Source organism: Contarinia nasturtii, unplaced genomic scaffold, assembly GCF_009176525.2.
Source record: "Contarinia nasturtii isolate CC-2019 unplaced genomic scaffold, AAFC_CNas_1.1 Cnas_scaffold_285, whole genome shotgun sequence".
NCBI lineage: Eukaryota > Metazoa > Arthropoda > Insecta > Diptera > Cecidomyiidae > Contarinia > Contarinia nasturtii.
Genome location: NW_022197640.1, coordinates 1,838,655 through 1,858,967, shown reverse-complemented (window position 1 = coordinate 1,858,967; position 20,313 = coordinate 1,838,655). Strand labels below are relative to the sequence as shown.

Sequence of the window (20,313 nt, the reverse complement as noted above, 5' to 3'; positions counted from 1 at the left end):
AAAAAAAAACAAATCATGGTGCCAAATGAATTCGATTTATCAGCATGGAAATCAGATTACAAAATTCAAACATTTTTCATTTTTAGTGTAAATTTGATTTGGTAAATTGAATGCTTTCGTATTAGAGGAGTCATCCTATGATGTTTACATACCGCCCGAATGAAAGCAACGTTAAAAGAAAGAGGGAGAATGAGAGGTGGAAATTTAGTCGAGGTGATAGAAGCTATTTGCGCTGGTAAAACTTTTTCCATCAAAATTATGCCAGCAGTTGTCATAACAATGTTATTGAATTCGGCTAATCAAAATCTACTTTAAATTTTTCATTTAAATTACGGTCGTTCGGTGCATCACATTGAATTCGTGCTGTTGAAATTATCTTTTCACTTTTCACCAAAATCTTTGCGCTATGATTTGCTAGCAATGTTTTTACAGGAACATAAAGATATAGATTGGTGTACGAGTATGGGAGTGAGTGAAACACAAAGAACTTTTGCACAATTTAATGAAAAGTAATTTGGTAAGTGGTGTAAAACAAGAACCGTAATCAATATACACTGAGCCAATACAATGAAGCTGAAAAGTTTTTCATGATTCTTCCAAATTTAAACTTCGTTTTTTCTGCGCTGCAAAACATTAGCTTTTGAGATAGGGAAAAAAGAGAAGATTCCTTTTCTTTTTTTTTTTGGTAAATTAAAGAGTTAAAATGTTACTATAACTATGAATCTTTTTGAATGAAACAAAGTGCATCACTTCTGTTTATTTATTTTTTTCATCTCTTTTGCAAGAGATAGAAATTGTAGTGAAATGAAGATTGTCGAGAAGTATGAAGAGAAATCTATTAAATTGTAATGAACAATGGAGATTCTATTTAGCATACTCTTGTCTAATCATTTTATTGGATTTACGATATATATCATGTGCATCAGTCAATGCATTTAAGCGGAAAGTGAAAAATATGTTTGACAATGGAGAGTAAAATATGAATTAAACTGGTATTAAAAATCCACCGTTCATACATTGATGGTCATTTTTGAAATGTCAAAATTTCTTAGGCCATCCTATTCTTAAGCCAACGATATGAAGAAAGGGAAGACGAAGAAAGGCATTGCTTGGGAATGGATGCACTTTATGTGTAATAATGTAAAGCCATTCAAAATATAATTGCAAATTAAACGCAGATGTAATTCCATGCTTGACTGTGGCCATTTATGTGAGGGTAGTAGTTTGACTGTTATACCGACCGTCATTCGATGTGTTCATCGGTCTATTGAAGCAGCAAATGAATAGACAATAAATAGATTGAAAAAAATTACCATAAAAACAATGCACGAAACCATTTGCAATAATTGCTTTGTGCGACAGAGTGATTGACAGAGTGATGTGCATGGTGTCGGCAAAAGAAAATGATAACAGGATAACAGATGTTGGTTATGGCTTTTGAAGCGTCTTTATGCGATTGTCCGTTTATTATTCAATGGAAAACCGTACAAATGTTTCGCAACATTAAACCTACTCGGTTTGCTCTTAAGCGTGTGGAATTTTTAATCAATATGCTTTTTTTATCTTAGCGTAGTCAGTACCACGATGACGATGATGCCGACGACACCTTAAATTCTCACTGCTACAGCCCAGGTGAATGAAACGAAAACCAAAAAAGAAGAGAAAAAATCCAAGCAAAATTGCTCAAATTAATTGAAACACTTTTTATGCTAGCATGCTTTATCCATCGTTCTCATTTCTTTTGTGTTCTAATTTTTATTTCGTTCCCGTCATGAATATTCGTGCGTTTTGGTTAAAGTTAAATTTTGAATTGTTTGAGGCAAAAATCGTATGTACGACGACAACGATTCATTGCGTACGTCGAATCTAGACGAAGTCAAGTTGCTTTCACTCGAAACACACAGGGGACGTCAACAAAATTGGATCAGCAAGCAAAAATCATTTAATAATTTTGCTCGAACTCTGTTAAAAAGATGTATGGGTGCTGATTTCAAAACTTTTAATTACCAGCTAACGAAACCATCAGCAAAGCTTGTCTCAACAAATGCAACAATTTGTAAACAATGAAGCAACAAAATACTGCCATCATCAACGTCATCCGTATCAAATTTTAGCTATATGCTTCGGCTTTCTCATCTTTTTTAATACTCTCTCTGTCTCTCTTCGTTTACCGTTGCCTCCCCGCACACACACACACACACACACACACTTCTGACGCTGAAAGCACAAATGCCATTGCCGTTTTTATGAGTTTCGTTCCTTTGGCTTATAATTAGACGTATTCATGAATTGTTGCCTCGGTTGTGTTATGTGTTATACGAATGTGCCCGAACGATATTTCTCTTTCTATCGATGTGCATGTGGATGAACAACACCGGGGTTATTATGTCTGTATGTATGTATATGTAATGCACATCGGCACTGGGTTATTTATTTTTAAGCATCTCTTAAATTCATATAGTCATTTAATATGCATCGCTAACCTGTGAAGCGCTTAATATACATTGTAACATGCAATGTATCGCTGTACGGGCTTGTTAAAACAAACTCGCGCTTACAACTCGAACTCTGGCAACACATAAAATTATACTAAATATTTTGAAAACACGATATGGAATTTCTGCCATACATCGTTAATATTGTTCCTCGCATAAATAAATATTTTGAAAATGGCTCTTAGCTTTCTCTCTCTCTCTCTCTCTCTCTCTCTCGCACACATACATACAAACACACTCTCCCTGTCGTCCTTGTGCTCTTGATCGATGGGCGAATAAATCTCAGATATCCCGAAACTCATGAATTATGTGGAATAAAGGCAAATAAAACTTTGCATTCACCGAATATCTCGCACAGGATTTTCGTTGTCATCAAATTGTTTTTTTCTCTTACCTCTACCTTTTTGTGCTTTTTTATATATTCGGTATGTATTTTTTGTTGATGAAATATTCATTTGAATTCAAATATTTGCTTTGATTTTGACAGTTTTTCTCTGTATACGCTTAAAAATACCCAAAAGAAAAACATTCTTTTATTTATTTTTTTGTTTGTTTGTTTCTCTTTATGCGATTCGATTCGTTTACTTGCTCGTAAAATCCAACAGCAAAAATCCACGTTTTGATCTTATTGGAAAATAATCTGTTCATTTCGAAATTATTATTAAAATATTGAAAGCTTTGATGTCATTGTTATGGTTCTTCTGCTACAGTAAGAATATGTCCATTGAGCTTACGATGAGTGCATCTCTGTTCGGTTCTATTTTTTTTCAGACAATATATTGAACTAACTGGTCAGTTGAGCTGAAAGTACGATAGCTAGCTAAATGGACTAAAACAATAGAAGTTATTGTTATAATGAACAATCACTTCTATTAAAACAAGAAAAGTGATTCATCATTAAAACAATAACGTCTATTGTTTAAGCCCATTTAGCTGGCTAACGTACTGTCAGCTTAACTGACCAGTTAATTCAATATATTGTCTGATTTTTTTTCAGCAGATCAGGAGTATGATATATGTCCGGCAGATAATTTTGACAGCAAAATTTGATTCGAGCACATACTCAATGCATTCTGTTATTTCCAGGCTATGTATTTTGGGTAGGTATCCATCCGAGATATTTCAGAATATCTGGATTTAACGCAATTGCATAGAGCCAGAGGTGTGAAATCTACGCCATGTCGCTTGTTATATGTGTATTAAGTGCCGCACGTACACAGTCAGTTTCATGCATATCATGCAAAATACATAGACTGGTTATTTCATGAGAATTACTGATCCTTTCGTCAACTTACAGAGAACAAAAAAAGAAAAATTGTCATAGGAAAATTATGATTCAAAAAATTGATGCACATAAATCCAGAAGATCATAGTAGCGGTGAAAATTTTACATGCATTCCAATAGAGCTTTATATGAATGAAACAACATTTAATTGACTTTTTATGCTCTTCAGTCGCTGTTATTGCATTTTCAATACGACGCATAAAATTGTATTTAAAAAGAGTATAATTGCTTATATGCAATCGATATCAATTAAATGAAGGTTGATGCATAGAAATTGTGCAATTGTGAGAAGAAAAAAAACTACTTGGTTCTGTTGATTTTGCAATGCTGCAGATTTTCATTCTAGAGACTCCAATAATGTTGAAGAACAATCACCTGATAGGTCTAGTGTCTAAATAGAAACTTAAGGCTCTTTTGTCTCGAAACAAACAATCACAAAAATGGTATGATAAAGCACTTGCGATATTATAACGATAACAGTTTTGAGTGTTTTTAGTGAATAGAGGCTAAATGTGTATAATATTTTTAAAAATGCTATTCATATTGCTTGCAAACAATGTATATTTAACATTGAAGTTTATTACATGGTTCACAAACGACTGAATATTTACGTAACAAATCGATGCATGCAATTAACGACGATAACGATGTCAACGATAATTCAGAAATGGCGAGTGAATAAAAAATTGATTGATAGAAAGTACAGAGAGAGAGAGAGAGAGAGAGAGAGAGAGAGAGAGAGAGAGAGAATGATGTGTGCAAAGTAGAGTGTGAATAGAAATACGTACCTTGTAAAGCTATAGTTTGGCTGCCTCAAGACTTCTGAAAAGGAGAAGAAAGAAATAGAGAGCAAATAGTACAGTGTGTGATAGAAGTGTTAATTGTTAAAAAAGATCTAAAAAAAAATGGAAATTTGCATTGAGATTGCAAGAATGTAAATGTGATGCGTGCATAAAACATGAAAACATCAATATGAACAACAGTAATAAAAATATATGAATATTCAGTGTTTGTTTGACAATAGTGAGAATGGTAAAACATATAAAACACACCATAAATTATGTAAATATAGAATTTTTTTTAATGCAGAACATTTTAAATGAGAGAGAAAAAGCTATTTCAAAATATTCCTGAAAATAAATCGATAATTATACACTTCATTGATTCAATGATAAGCAAAAAATTCTAATAGGCATTAATTTAATACTGTTCGTATATATTCTTTTTATGTCACACTTTGACTATGTATTTATTTTATGTGCGTTTGGCACATATATTCGCTGAATGTATTTCAATTCGAATATGGCATTTTTTAGTTTAAATTGAATAATTACACAGTCATATTTTCGATTTGAAACACCCGTAGCGAATGTGTTAATCAAAATGGAATCCAATTTCATGGACGTTTTAATCAATGTTCAAAAGAATTCCCATTTGTTTGTTTGTTTTTTTTTATATTTTTATGATGCTTCAAGATCGGTGTTCTATCGCACCTAATTGAAAAGTTTTCTGATTATTATTAAAGACGAAAGTGTTTTTCATTTCCCTATTTTGAGTTTATCTTGGTATGTTTGTGTTTTTTTTTTATTAATATTTTCATTCCAACAAATGGTGTCGAGTAAATTCAGAATTTCACCCAACATTTTAATTGGGTGAAATGCAAAAACTTCAACATAGTTTTCGCTTGTCCAGTTGCTCGATAAACAGAGAATGAGAGAGGTGTATGCGCTTGTTTATGAGTGAAGAGAGCAATATTTTATTTCCGTGAGCAATGTTTTAATGTTCATCTCATTTAACTTGAAAACAAAATGTTTTCTCGAATTCGAAACAACTCCTTCACAATACCATTCTTGATTTATCGTGTTGAAAAGAAAACACATATCTGTTTTTTACGTTGATTAAGTAAATTGCATGCAATGGCGTTGTTTTTATTCAATCATGCCATACTCACGCATACACACCATATCCAAAATCAATGCAATGCCACTGAATGTTATAATTACAACACGTGGTTATACTGCAAGGCATATCCAATCATATGTATTTTTAACAACCCCAAAAATTACACATTGTTGGCAAATCAAATTTTCCAAGAATTAAAAGAGCACGGCAGAAAAAAAAATTCTATCTCATACTCTCCATCGCCCGCGTCTCTATTATATGTTAAAAAATCTGGTATACATCAAAATGTATTAATTGCTGCAGGAAATCACAGCACGCTGGATTGTTCCTTTATTTTCTCTCTCTCTCTTTCTCACTCCCATTCCGTGCTTTGTTTTTATTTTCATCGAATTTTGTGTTCACGTACACCATTCAAATTCGGGGTAAAATAGCCAAAGGGTAATTTTCATATAATAAAGTAAACATTTTACATGGTGCACATAAATACCGTGTTTTCAGTTTTTCATCCGCCGAACTTTTTTTTTATTAAATTGACGCTTTACTATTCGGCAGTTTCAGTTTTCTCGTTTTCTTTAGAAATTTTATTTATTAAAAACCTACATCAGAGCGATACACACGTCAGAATACGTTCAATGCTTGACTGCAGAGAGAAAGAAAAAGGCAGCGGCAAATGTATAAAAAAACGCATTCATGAGAGCGAAGGAGAGAGAGAGAGAGAGATGTAAAAATATGCTAAAAAAGATTCGGCGTAAGCTGTTTTCAATGTAAAAAAAAATGTATATGGCTTAAAAAGTTCATTGGTTATGAGTACATTGCGGTTGACTACGAATTTGTATGGTTTTTGTTGCCATCCACCACAAAGGTTTTTGTTTATTTAATAACAATATTAAAGCACGCACACTCATTTAATAATGAACAATGTTTTACCATTTCACGCAGCGCAGCGAAAATTTCATCGTATGAATAAATTTTTGTCATAATATGCGCAAATTAAATGTTATACAAATCGATTAAATGTGTACAATACAGAAAATGCATTAGATGCAACTAATTGGTAAACACATCCCATGTGTGCAAACAACGTTGCAATTCCATAATTTGTTGAAGTCGGATGCTGTGAAAATGTTGTTGTAAAACAGCTAAAATCCCATTCAAATGATTATGTTTGGTGTGTGCTTCATTTGGTTTCCTCATTCTTTCGTCGTAATATATGTAGGTCTGGACTTGATATGAAATTCTAGCCAACAGCGCAGTTCATTGATTAAAAACAGTGAAACATATATTACGAAATACGAAAAAAAGAAATTCGAAACGCAAACGGATTCGCTAGTGATCCAGTGAAAACTTATTTTATGAAGTATTTTATTAATTCGGATGTTTCGCTTTTCCGTTGCTTTGCATTGTTCCTGTGGTGAAAGAAAAAAATCTTTTGTTATACTTCACGGGAATCAACGAACTGAAATATACAGAATGAGATAGAGAGAGAGAGAGAAAGAGAGAGAGAGAGAGAGAGAGAGAGAGAGAGAGAGAGAGAGAGACGGAGGGAGACAAATAGAATGAGAAGTCTCTTTGGGCAAAAATTTTCTTCCATTCAATGAATGCCCTCTTCCTTTTTACCTATCAAAATTCATCTATTATGTAAGAAAGTAAATGAAAGTTACGCGATGATTTCGTTTTTGTAAGATTTATTATCTGCCACATCTATACAATACATCGATATAGCGTTTACATTTTGTGTTACTATTGTGATTTCCGTTGTTACATGTTCCCTATCTACTCTCTACACTCATATTGTGTCTCCTTCACGAAAAACCACAAATAAAACGAAAAAAAGAAGAAGCGGGAAGCTTTTGAGTAATAAATGATGGAATGATTGATAATAATCGTGTTCATACAATTCTCTCATGTTCATTCAGAAAATGCAATTGAAGTCATCGATAGATAACAGAAAATGAATTGCGTTTCATTCTAACCAGATATGATTCTTATATATTGATCTTTTTTCCCTTCTGTTGCTTTTGTATTCTCTTCATTTTTACAGGCATTTTTGTTTCCTTCTTCTTCTTGCCACTGCTCTTGTTCTTCATATTTTCGTTGTGATAAAATGAACATGGACCTACTTGCGATGTACTTTAGCATTGAAGTTGAACACAAAAGAGCCTAACCGTATTGTTCATATTGACAATCTAAATTAATTTTGTATTGCATAGCACACAGAGATCATTCAACAATGTTATAATGATTTAAAAGATGAATAAAAGTGAAGCCAAAGAATCTCTTGAATGTAGGTAACAGAAGTTCAAGACACTAGTCACTATATGGGGCTCGCATTTTCTTTGGCCCAAAGAACACTGCACTTGATATCAATGCTATTATTATTATTTTTACTATTATTCATATATACAGTTGGAGACAGATTTAACAAGAAAACCCACTTTTTCACAATGAGTTTCGCCATTGACCGATGAGTGCTTGTTTTGTTGTTGCTGTTGTTATTATTATTATTATTAACAAAACCAGAGTTAAAGTGAGAATAAAACATGAACTTCATTTTATTAGAGCATTTTATATACATGCTCCCCATGAAATGTCATTAATAGCAACTCTCATAACTTATTAATAATAATTAAAATGGCGCCATTCGTTAAATTCATTTCACACTTTCATTCTGATTGGCCGTTAATAACCAATGAGAAGAACCGTAAATAGTGTTCCACATTGAATTCGGTATCTTATCAATATGTTATGATTGTCATATTTTGAAAAAAAAAATGTGCAACATATTGAGGATTCATTATACGGAGGCAATTTGCGAGCGAATGTTCAGCTATGCGGGTAATTTCTAACTTTCAACCTAGGGGGAAAGAACAAGCCAAAAAGCTAAAAAAATACGATTCAATACACAAAATAAATGTCAATATGTGTAAATACGTGTAAATACGTGTAAATACTTGTCAATACTGGAAAAGAATGTAAATACCGGTAAATACGCGTAAATAAAAATTTCGTCAATCGCTAATGTCAAATTGTCTTATCGACTGAATTATTCATACAAAAAACTCTAAAAAGTATACTTTTTGTAAATAAAAAATAAAAATAAAAATTTTTTTTAATGTTTTTTAGCGGAAATTAATTTTCTTTTTAATTTTGCTGGGATTTGTGCGGTGATTATTCGCTGATTATTAAATCAGAAATAAATATGCGTAACATAACCTCACTTTTAATTACGTAATTAAAATTTACGTAATAAAGTATTACGTACGAATTTTTTTATTCATTTATTTATATGTAAATATTTTGAACGGGATTGGTGTCACAAAAATGAAAATGAAATTAATCTCCTGATTAATCCTAGATTTAATCTATATTCAATAAAAATATTTATTCAAATTTTCTAATTACGTAATTAAAATTTACGCAATAAATAAATGAATAAAAAATTCAAAATAAATATGAATTGCATAACCTCACTTTATTGCGTAAATTTTAAATAAATATTTTTATTGAATATAGATTAAATCTAGGATTAATCAGGAGATTAATTTCATTTTCATTTTTGTGACACCAATCCCGTTCAAAATATTTACATATAAATAAATGAATAAAAAAATTCGTACGTAATACTTTATTACGTAAATTTTAATTACGTAATTAAAACTGAGGTTATGTTACGCATATTTATTTTTGATTTAATAATCAGCGAATAATCACCGCACAAATCCCAGCAGAATTAAAAAGAAAATTAATTTCCGCTATAAAACATTAAAAAAAAAATTTATTTTTATTTTTTATTTACAAAAAGTATACTTTTTAGAGTTTTTTGTATGAATAATTCAGTCGATAAGACAGTTTGACATTAGGTTTGACAAACGAAATTTTTATTTACGCGTATTTACATTCATTTCCAGTATTGACAAGTATTTACACGTATTGACAAGTATTTACGTCTCAACAATATGACTCAATACGATCAATATTTGTAAATATCGTTCAATATTTGTAAATATCGTTCAATACGGTAAATAGATGTTAATACTCGTGCAATAACCCCAAATAAAAATTCAATAAATTTTGTTCTTTCCCCCTAGCTTTAAACAGAGAAATAATCAAAGCAAAGCTATTATAATGGATTCACATCATTCAACTCTATTCAATTATTGACGGTAGCATTTTTTACGGAATTTAAATGTTTATCAAATGAATGAGTATATCGATTCATTTTTCAATTCAGGAATGATTTAAATGGATAAATGTTGCTGTTTGACTCTCCCATTTTTCTAGGAACTTTTATGTACATTTATTGGCATTTAATTAAATTGTTAATTCAATTCATAACGAAGCTTTTATCTTTTGTGTAGATTCGATATTTACCTAAATTCTGATGAGCATGTTATATGTTATTTTTTCTTCTATTGAAAGTTAAACACTGTATTTCATATAATTTACAAATGAACTCATATATTGAATAGTATTTAATTTTAATCGGTATAAAAATATTTGAAATTTCAATTATAAATTCGTAATTTGTGACACTTAGGAAAAAAAACAGGCGATCACATTGTGACTGGTAGCAAACTAATTTATAGAAAATTTATGATAATGACGAATATCGTTTCATTGTGTATGATCTGAATGGTCAAGATCAACATCAGAAGCAGACTTTCACTCAGTGCGGCTGCCGCATCCAGAGCATAAAAATATATCTTGCTGAGAATGGGACATTTCGATTGTGTGATAACAACAATTTGTATCCTTGACATATAACGACAAATATGGAGTTCTATTTTGGTAGTTTAGATGTCGCTCGTTGAGGATCCAAATTGTTGCTGTCACACAATCGAATAGAATAGTGTGTGTCAGTCATGTGTTGAAGAAAGTCGGTTCAAAAGATTTTGAAATTGCACAAAAAATGACCCAATTTAGGTTGAAATAGATAAAGGTGGAGAAATAAAATGTCTTCATGTTCATCAAATATATTGTGTGCTGTATAAAATTCGTCATTTGTGAATTCATTCATTTATTCTGCCGTATCGAACTCAAAAAACCAAAATTCAGACATTTTTATTAAAATTTGATCATTTTCATAATTTGTAATAGCTAATTGCTCTGTAAATGTTACCTTTGTTTGTTATAAACCTTCATAATATAATTTTGTTCATTTGGAACGAATGCAATTTCTAAAAAAAGGATGAGAAAAAGACAATTTGATTTCGATAGATGATCAATTTTGAATTTTCCTCCTTGAAATTTTGTTTTCCATCATGTAATGTCAAAAGTACAAAGCAAAAGGGGAATCGAGTGTGTGTATGTGTGTGTGTGGCAGAAAGAAAGAAGAACAAGAATGAAATAGAAAAAGTGCTGATAACCATTTATCCTTTTTAATATTCTGGTCCACTGTCTGATGTCGATAATTGAATGTGCAAAAATATGTTAAAGTATACGCAAACCTTTAAGCTTACATTCAGCGACCGAAATTCATTTTTCTGCTCAATCAACTTTTTTCCTTGCAATTTTATATGCTTTTTTCTCTCATTTCATTCTCTATTTCTCAATAAAATGTATTTTCCACTTTGGCGTGCTCGGTGTACTATTTGCAATGATGAAACAAAAAAAAATGAGTGATATTCAATACGATATATATAGCGATAGGGTAATAGAGTCGCAGGCATACACGTGCTAAAGGTAAATCAAAAAATATTTGCATATTGCAATAATATGATAGAATCCGATGACTTCTATCTGATGAACGGGTTGAGAGAGCTGCTAACCGAACGCCTAACGGTAGTGGCGTTGAGGAAAAAAACCAATATGGTATATTATAGACGGGATCATATGTATATTTAAATATCAATATAAAAATATACAGTTGTGTCTATTAAATTCATGCACGTATCCAACATTCGTCGCTGTATGGTAGAATATTTGCAATGTCATTGTTCACTATCCATAATAAACCTATTCGCGCTTTTTCTTCCACAGCCATATTTATTTGCATTTAAAATGCATGCGAGAATCACAAACGCTTTAATTTTTATCCTTTCCTATATCATCATTTTAAATTTCAATCGCGCCACCGATGATATGTCGAAGCAAGCAAAGTGCTACAAAATGTGCCCCATAGAACAATGAATATTACATTCATGTGGATATATACGGAGGGTAAATTGCTTTGGAATATACCGCCGATGGAGCAAGTACGAATAATAGACGAATTATAATAAATGAAGAAAAAAGGCATATACACACACACGTCAGCAAATTAAAATTCAAATCTCGTCCGCTGAACGGGTCAATTTTACAGATCACCGGAAACAGTTATCGCCACTAAGATCACTTCATACTTCATCATCACCTATGCGCCAGCCATACCATAAACTCAATCAAAAACTGATATATGCACCAAATACATGCACACATCTACCGAACAATGGCTGTGTGCTGCTCAACTGTAGCCCGAGCATTAGATAGGTTCAAATGACGAGTATAAATAATAAATAATGGCTTCTCAGAAAAATAGTAAGCGCAAAGCACACACACACACACACACATCCAACACATATCGTTTGAAATTGATATGGCTAACAAAATTTTTCGAATTGATTAGTCCAACCTGGCGCACGGCAACTGGCATTACTTTGCCGCGTATAATCTATCAATTTTATGAAATTGCTGTCGACAGATTCGATTAAATTGTGCGCGCACAAAGGATGACAATAACAAATTTATGATATTGAAAAGTCAATAATGATTACATTCGATTATGTATTTGTAAGGCGCAAAGCGTGAAAATCAGAGCGAACAAAAAGAGCAAGAGAAAACCACTGACAGGAATAGAAAATCGGTTTTCGCTTGAATATTGGTAAATCTGTCTATCCGATTTTAACCCTTGTCTTTTCAGTGTGGTTGAATTTATTTTTGTTATACTATAATATTACACCAAATATTTAATACACATATGCTACACATAGAATATTTTTTTCCGGTAGGTTAATTGATTTTAATTAAAGTCAACGCAAACAAAACAAAAAACAAAACATGACAAAAATTGAAAAATGTAAAAGCTAATAACATGACTTTTTGGAATGCATTTAATTTAATATGCGCGTATATTTTATAAATAAATTCCAGTTACACAGGTTGAAACAAAAAGCGATAGAAGATAAACATGTAGTGAGGAAGAGAGCTCGCGATGCAAAAAAAATTCTGTTAAGCTGATAAAGGGTATAATGTTGGTTATGAATAATGTGAGTGCACACAAAAATTATTTTTTAAACTCCATCAATAATTCTGTACTTTTGCACAAAAAAAAACAGTCCATATTTTTTTTGTTTCACGCAATATCGACTCCACATAGCCAGCATGATAAATTCATTTATGAAATTAACCAATACTTGGAGGTCCTATGTTATTGGGATGTAGTTATTTTTATTTATTTTCAATTTTTTTGGTTTCAATTGAACATTTGGTGGCAATAATAGTGATTGTTATGAACAAGGTAAGATATACATTTCGTTGAGTTCAGTTTTCAAAGCGATCATTTGAATTGAATCGGTTCGAATTTGTGTATGTTTTTTTAAAATGTAATTTAAGTAGGAAATGAAATTGTTTATGGACGACAAATGTTGCTGTTTAACGCGCTTAATTCAAATATATCCTGAGATAATCGTCAATTTTCAACAGTTTTATAGCACTTCCAGCGTCGAATCATTAAAATGGTTAATAAGTATTCAATTTTTTTTGTCACAAAATCCATCAAATGAAAAATGCGAACGACGAAACAGGTGAAAAAAAAATATGTCTGCAAAAAAGGGAAACGAAAGCATTTCGAAAGAACACGAATATCATTTTCGGAATTTGCATATCAACCACTCGAAAAGAGAAACAAGAATTGATGCGAACAATGGAAATTAAAGAGAAAAAAAACTCGTATAAAATCAACACGGAATTAAAAGCGAAAAGAAAAAAGCACTTAAAAAGTGTTGCAAAACTCGTAGTTGCCAAACAACTCAGGAAATTATACAGAATCACTGAAAAAACTTGAGGAGAGCGTCATCGGTAATGCGATGGCAAATAGACTTTTAACAACATGAGACACACACAGAGAGAGAGAGAGAGAGAGAGAGAGAGAGAGAGAGAGAGAGAGAGAGAGAAGGAGTGAATCAAACTCACTCAATCGTTCACTCTTCCATTCGTTCATATATGAGGATTCTCGGCCATACTTCATACTTTCACATTTTACCAATACTAAAAATCACTTGTCAAGCCGACGACTTAATAACAAACAATGTTAGATAATGTTTCAGAAGCTTTTTATTTCTTGCATTTTCTTTCTCTTTGCCATTTCCATTTCTTTTGGTTCTCATCGACAATCACTAAATAATGTGTTTGTATGGTTAAAATCATATCAATCCAAATAGCATTGCACATTCGAGTACTTAACATGAATTCACTTTTACGATACTTAGAACATGCGGTAAACAAACAAAAAAAAACAAATGAACTTCTTTGTTGTTGTTTTTTGTTTTTATTTGTATCTCTTTTCATTAAACTTGTCAATTTCTTTTCTTTTTTTTTCCACACAAATGGTATTGTACAGACAAATCGCAACCATCAAATATAAGTATAATTCTCTCGTTTCCATGTCTGTCACTATGTGTGCTATTGGAAATGGCATTGCATAAGTTTTTTTCACTTTGTAATGTCGAATTGAGAAGTTTGATAAAGTTAGAAAATTGAAAACTTTTTAAATGCTTTTCAAGCATACAATTTTTAGTTGCCCATTTTGAGTAAATAGGAAATGTTTTTGTTTTTTTTTTTCGTGAAAAAATTTGAGCGGCATGGGTGAATGGCCAACTTTCTCATTAGAAAAACACGACTTTCAAGAGGTTCACAGACTCATAAAAATATTTTGAACAAGAGAACATTGGGTGATCGTAACTGCGGTATTTTTACACCGTTATTAAAGCTCCACATACATATAGGCATTGACATCAGTTGGTCGCGAACTCAATTCAATAAATTGTCTCTGTATGTTTTAGAAAATATATCAACATCTTCATCATCTGTGACGTGAACAAATTCCTTTTGTTTATTGCTTTTATAATATTTTTTTTAGCTAACATTCGTAAGCGGTGCATCGGTTTATTCGACACACACACATACAATAAAATGGATAGCACAGAAAAATGTATTTAACGACGAGCTATTCATTTGAATGAACGAAGCAGAAAAAAGGCAATGGAAATAAAGTTGAAAATGATGGAAATCCATAAAAATATTCCACTTCCGTTTTGTCGTGTTATACAGTAAAATTTATTTTTATTTTCACTTCTCGTTCGCCATCAGGAGAATCAACCGTTGCATATGATGGGTTGGATGCAACGATAAACGACACTCCTTCACCATCCACATACACTCGGATATTTTGTAAAATAGTCTTAAACTAAACAACAAAATCACTTTCGACGTAATAAATAAATTGCACATGAAGACTTATTCATGAATATTAAACTAGAAAGAAAAAAATAGAAAAAAAAGGATTCTAATAAATCGAGTACGTGTGTATGTGCTTGCTAAAGGTGCTATAATTTAGCATCATCAACGGACATGCACACCGACAGCAATGAGCATAGATGAATTCATTGCATGGTGAATTTAATGACAACCGTACCATTTCAGTCGATTGCATGCGTATATGGTGTGCTTTCTTTTTTTTTATCTCTATTTATTTTCATTTTGCACAGACTTTTGACTATCGTTCGAAGCAGCGACAATTTCGAATTGTTCTTAAATACAGCCGAACAGCTGTAACAAAAACACAAAAAGAAAACGTACAATTGCTGTGTATTGTCTGCAGCAAATAAGAGGTAGCGGGGATGAGAGTAGAGCGAGCCAGAGAACGTATGACTTTAATAAAAATAGATACAATACTCATTTGAAGCAGCCGGTACAATTATTATCTGTAGGCCATTTGACGACAACTTCCATTTAAATGAATGCAAGGAACAATAAATTTTTTGTTGTTGTTTTCATTCACATCTTGTCGCATTTTTCATTCATGCTTTCCATTTCGCTTCGCTTTCTTTATCTCTTGTTTTGTTAATATTACTCATTCACATTTTTGCGTCTTAATTTTTTCGTTTTGTATTTCCATCGCACTTCCATCGACGATGGTAACAACAACTGATTTGTGTTGACCATTTTCAGTATGAGGCAAAGTGTATGTATGTCACAGTACAGCCAGCAATGAGTGTAAATGGGTTTTAGCAATTTTTCATGACATTGTAAAAAAAAACCCACCCAGAGACGACAAAAACGGAAAGAAAATAATTTCTTGAACAAAACAATTTGAAAATATTTACCGATGCCATTAATCATTCTTAATGGAAATTGCATACAACCAATTCAATGCAATGCAATTTAATATGGTCAAATATGAGAGCAATTCTCACAAGCGCACCGCCGTGCACTATAATCCAAAATGGAAAATGAAATTTTTCCAAGTGATACATCGTCCGTATTCTGCAGGATTAATTGGCATTTGATCAACACATTTTCATATTTTATAACATTACATCATACTGCATGGCATCGCATCATATTAAGATTATTTTTATGGACATCATAGAATGGTTTGGATTGGTGTAACCCATTTCATTTTTATTGCACTAACATTTCACTCAAAATTTGTGAATATTTTGTCGATTCGTGTGCACTTTACCACAAATATATAGATATTTATCACGTAATGTGGTGGTTATAATTTATTTAATATGCGATTTCAGTATTGACGTTTACCCCAAAAGAAATGGTATATTTGTCTATTTCTCTGAAATCCAATGCTATATAATTTATGCGCCAACTGAACTTCGTTTCATGAATTTGTTTTTCATTCGCAATCTTGCTATCCTTTAGCCGTTTTCTCACCACATATACATTCACCGAAAATCTATAATATATTTTCGTTGTGTAAAGAAGAATCAAGAAATATACTTTCTAGGTGTAAATATTTTATGTTTGATGTATGAAATAATTTTGTCTCTGACAGACTTCGCATCCAACGTGCAAATAAATAGGTTTCTTTTTTATGTATTTATCTCTATTTCGTTCGTTTGCTACACTATGCATATATGCTTCTGAACCACAACTAGTTACGCTTTATTTAAATAAAGTTTTATTGCTATATTTCGCTTCACAATTTAGTTTAAAAATCGTATAGACAATGTTCGCATTTCCAAATCGTAATGTCCAATGTGGAACGCATATTCGTTGAGCGGTACATTGAAAAAAGCGTAGAAAAAGCGTGTTACACACACACACGCGCGCGCGGAGAAGAGAAGAAAACGGGAGAGAAGAGCGTGAAATATTTTTCTCTGTTAGTTGTTCTGATACAGACATCGGGAACAAAACTTACATTTATTTTCCGTGTAATATATTGCACAATATGTGAAATTAAGTATTAGGTCGGGGAGCTGTCTCGTTGATTTTTTTCTTTTGCTCTCATTGCCATCGTAAACTATAAACATGATCCCGTTTTGGAAATGATTCGTTATTTTTCACCTTCTATGCGCACTTTAAAACGTAAGAATATTTTTTTCAACACACACATTCTTCGTTCGACTTGGCATTAAGCGAAAAAGATACATTCCGAATCATACCTTCACTATTATAATATTTCAAAGTAGATCTATACAAAGTTTTATTCGTAACCATTTATGAAATGTGTCATTTGATTTATCTTAAAATATCATTTTATACATTTAATCTTTTAATCGGTCATAATTCGAATAATTGTTGGTCGATTGAATTAAATTAATAAATTGAACCGGTGGCATAGTTCAAATAACCGTTCAATTAAATGTCAAAAAGCGCCATCAAATCAATAGCTTATTGGATCATTTTATGTTGTCTTTTCTATATGCATTAAAACGTTTCCTCGCACCTTTTTAATGCAATTTTAATCAACACGCTATATAATTGCTATAATTGGTTTTAAATAATTTAGCAAAAATCAATTCGGGTGTCCCATTCGATTCTTTCATTGATGACATGGTACACCGGTGGTCTAACGATGAAAATTGCTATTATTTGTTAATGAAATCAACAAAATAAGAGAGATTGTGATTGCTGTGCTGTTGAATGGGAAGCCTTCGGTATGGTTTCACCTCTTTTCGTATAGACAACAATTGCCGCCATCAAGATTATCTACACAGATTTGTTTGTTTCATTCAATTTGTCTGGAGCTTTTGATGTTTGTATCACCCCCCTTTTTTATGGTATTTACTTAGATAATTGCACAATAGCATTTGATTTTCTTTTGAAACAAAAGTCGGAGAGAATAAAAACGAATGAGGGATTGAAAACTTAGTCAAATGTGAATGAGTGGGCTATTTTGGAATATCAAGTTGAGTCTGTAAGTGCGTTGAACCAATGCTACTGTTTGAACCGTTAAAAATTCGCTTTTTGTTCAATGCATGTGTACAATTTTTTTTATTTGCTAAACAATTGAATAAAACATCGTTTGATGTTTTAGCTTCGTTTTACAGTCATTACGCATTGACCAAAACTTGGCAAGTTAATATAAGGCATATGGTATATGACGTTAAGTGTTTGTTGCCCCGAAAATCACTCCATTAAAATGTAAACGATAAAATGTGGCTCCGGTCAAGCCTGCCATTAGTTCATTCATTCTGTTGGTGTTGAAGAAAATCGATTTGGGACAAATGATTGACCGAAGGGCATTTTCATTTATCAAGAAAATCATAGTTATATGTGTGTCTATGACATGGTCTGGCAAATAGAGAACTACACACTATGCATACAATCACTTATACAACAAATTATCGGGACTCATTAGCAAACAAAATAATTACTAGCATTTACCTATTGATTATTGTGCGCTAAACTTTTGTGAATGTTGTGAACGATGAATTGACCACAATTAAACAGTGGGAATGCAATTCAAGTTCACATATGAAGCGTTGATTAATTTTCCTCTCTCTCTCTCTCTCTCTCTCTCTCTCTCTCTCTCTCTCTCTCTCTCTCTCTCTCTCTCTCTCTCTCTCTCTCTCTGGCTATCGGAAATAAAAATACACTTGATAAATAATTCGCAGTGAAAGACAGACGCCAAAAAGGAGGGTAACTCAAATCAAAGTGAATTTTGTTCACGTTTCAATAAATACACACCATAATCAATAGCCGCACTTATATAATTCTCACCGCCATGGGCACCATCGATGAGAAATGTACCGATGCGTTCGCATTGTGTTTTAGCCTACCCAGTATAAAATGAAACAAAAGAGCAGCACAATTGGACAGCAAAAGAACATCATCGAAGGTTGTAGCCAGTGGAAATGGCAGCTAGCTATGGTGTCGGTCGCATTGAAATGGTGAATTATAGTCAAACAAAGGACAAAAAAAAGACGGAATACAAATGGAACTACAACACATGCTCCTTTTGAAATTTTATCGTTAACGATTACATGATTGTTAGTTTTAAAAGTGGCATTTCATTCTCCATCCACTTGATGATTTGGTGGGGGTTGGAGAGACGATGGGTGGCCATTTGATTTTGCTTCGTTGATGTTTACTTCGTGCGCTTGTTTTTCTTCTTTTCACATTTTTATTTCTTGTCGTTTTTGAAGTGTGAACGGAAACGTTGTCGGAAATGTACTTATACGAGCTCATGATTCCAATAATTTTTTTTTATCACATCGACCGTCGTCTCAATGTTGCGTTTTTTTTAATTCAGATTTTTTGTCCGTGTCTGTTTTTCCACATACATTTGCAGACTTTTTTGTTGTTGATTTGTTAATATGTCTGTATATTGGTGTGGTGCAGTTGTTTTGACCAAATGTTTCATTAAACTTATTCACTCACCCTCAAATTTAGTTGGTTACAACCATTCGATTGTTGATGGTGAATCTGCTCGGAATAACGGATATAAACAAGTCATATTTACTTGTTCACTTGATGTTTTCCGTAAATTGCGTATATTCATTTAAAGTTCCAAAGAAAATTGTAACTGCAACACTCAACAACATATGAGTATGGTGAACGAACAAAGAAGCACTAACCAAAATCACACAACTCATCCGAAAGAAAATAGCAAAATTATGGAGAATCGTATGTGCAAGTGCACAACACAAACTATACACCTTCAAGAATTATTATGGATGAAGTAATGGGGATGAGGACAAAAGCACAGAAGCGACTCTTTATCATGCTCTCTCTCTCTCTCTCTCTCTCTCTCTCTCTCTCTCTCTGTGCCATACATGCTCACACTTAAACACAAATAACCAAAAAACCTATTAAAATAAATGCAAACATACACCAAATACCGCGCTTATTGTTACACAAGATAAATAAATAAACGAATTTACAAGTATTTTGGTGTATGTAAGTGCGCTTTATAATTTGAATGGAATTGAATGTGAGTGCGAGCAATATGCGTGTATAAGAGGTTTTTCGCTAAAAAATTGAAAACAACACCGAAGGAAGAATGAAACAAAAAATGTGCTACTCATCGGAACAGGATCGGCAACAATCTAATAAGAAAAGTACAACAAAACACAACGAGGTAAAATACGTAACATAAACAAATATCATAATAATCACGAGAAAAGGAAAATG

The 20,313-nt window shown here is 32.3% G+C and overlaps 1 protein-coding gene across 3 annotated transcripts in view; it reads right to left on the bottom strand.

The window, feature by feature from the left end:
• Positions 1 to 20,313, bottom strand: part of LOC116337855 (polypyrimidine tract-binding protein 1) — a 198,072-nt gene that overhangs the window by 171,516 nt on the left and 6,243 nt on the right. The window contains exon 2 of one of the 3 annotated variants that reach the window (XM_031762793.1): positions 4,569 to 4,602. The exons of 1 other annotated variant lie outside the window; for it this stretch is intronic. The gene's annotated coding sequence lies outside the window, so the exon portion shown is untranslated. The remainder of the gene's footprint in view (positions 1 to 4,568; positions 4,603 to 20,313) is intronic. One more of the 3 variants, XM_031762796.1, reaches the window with a different exon arrangement.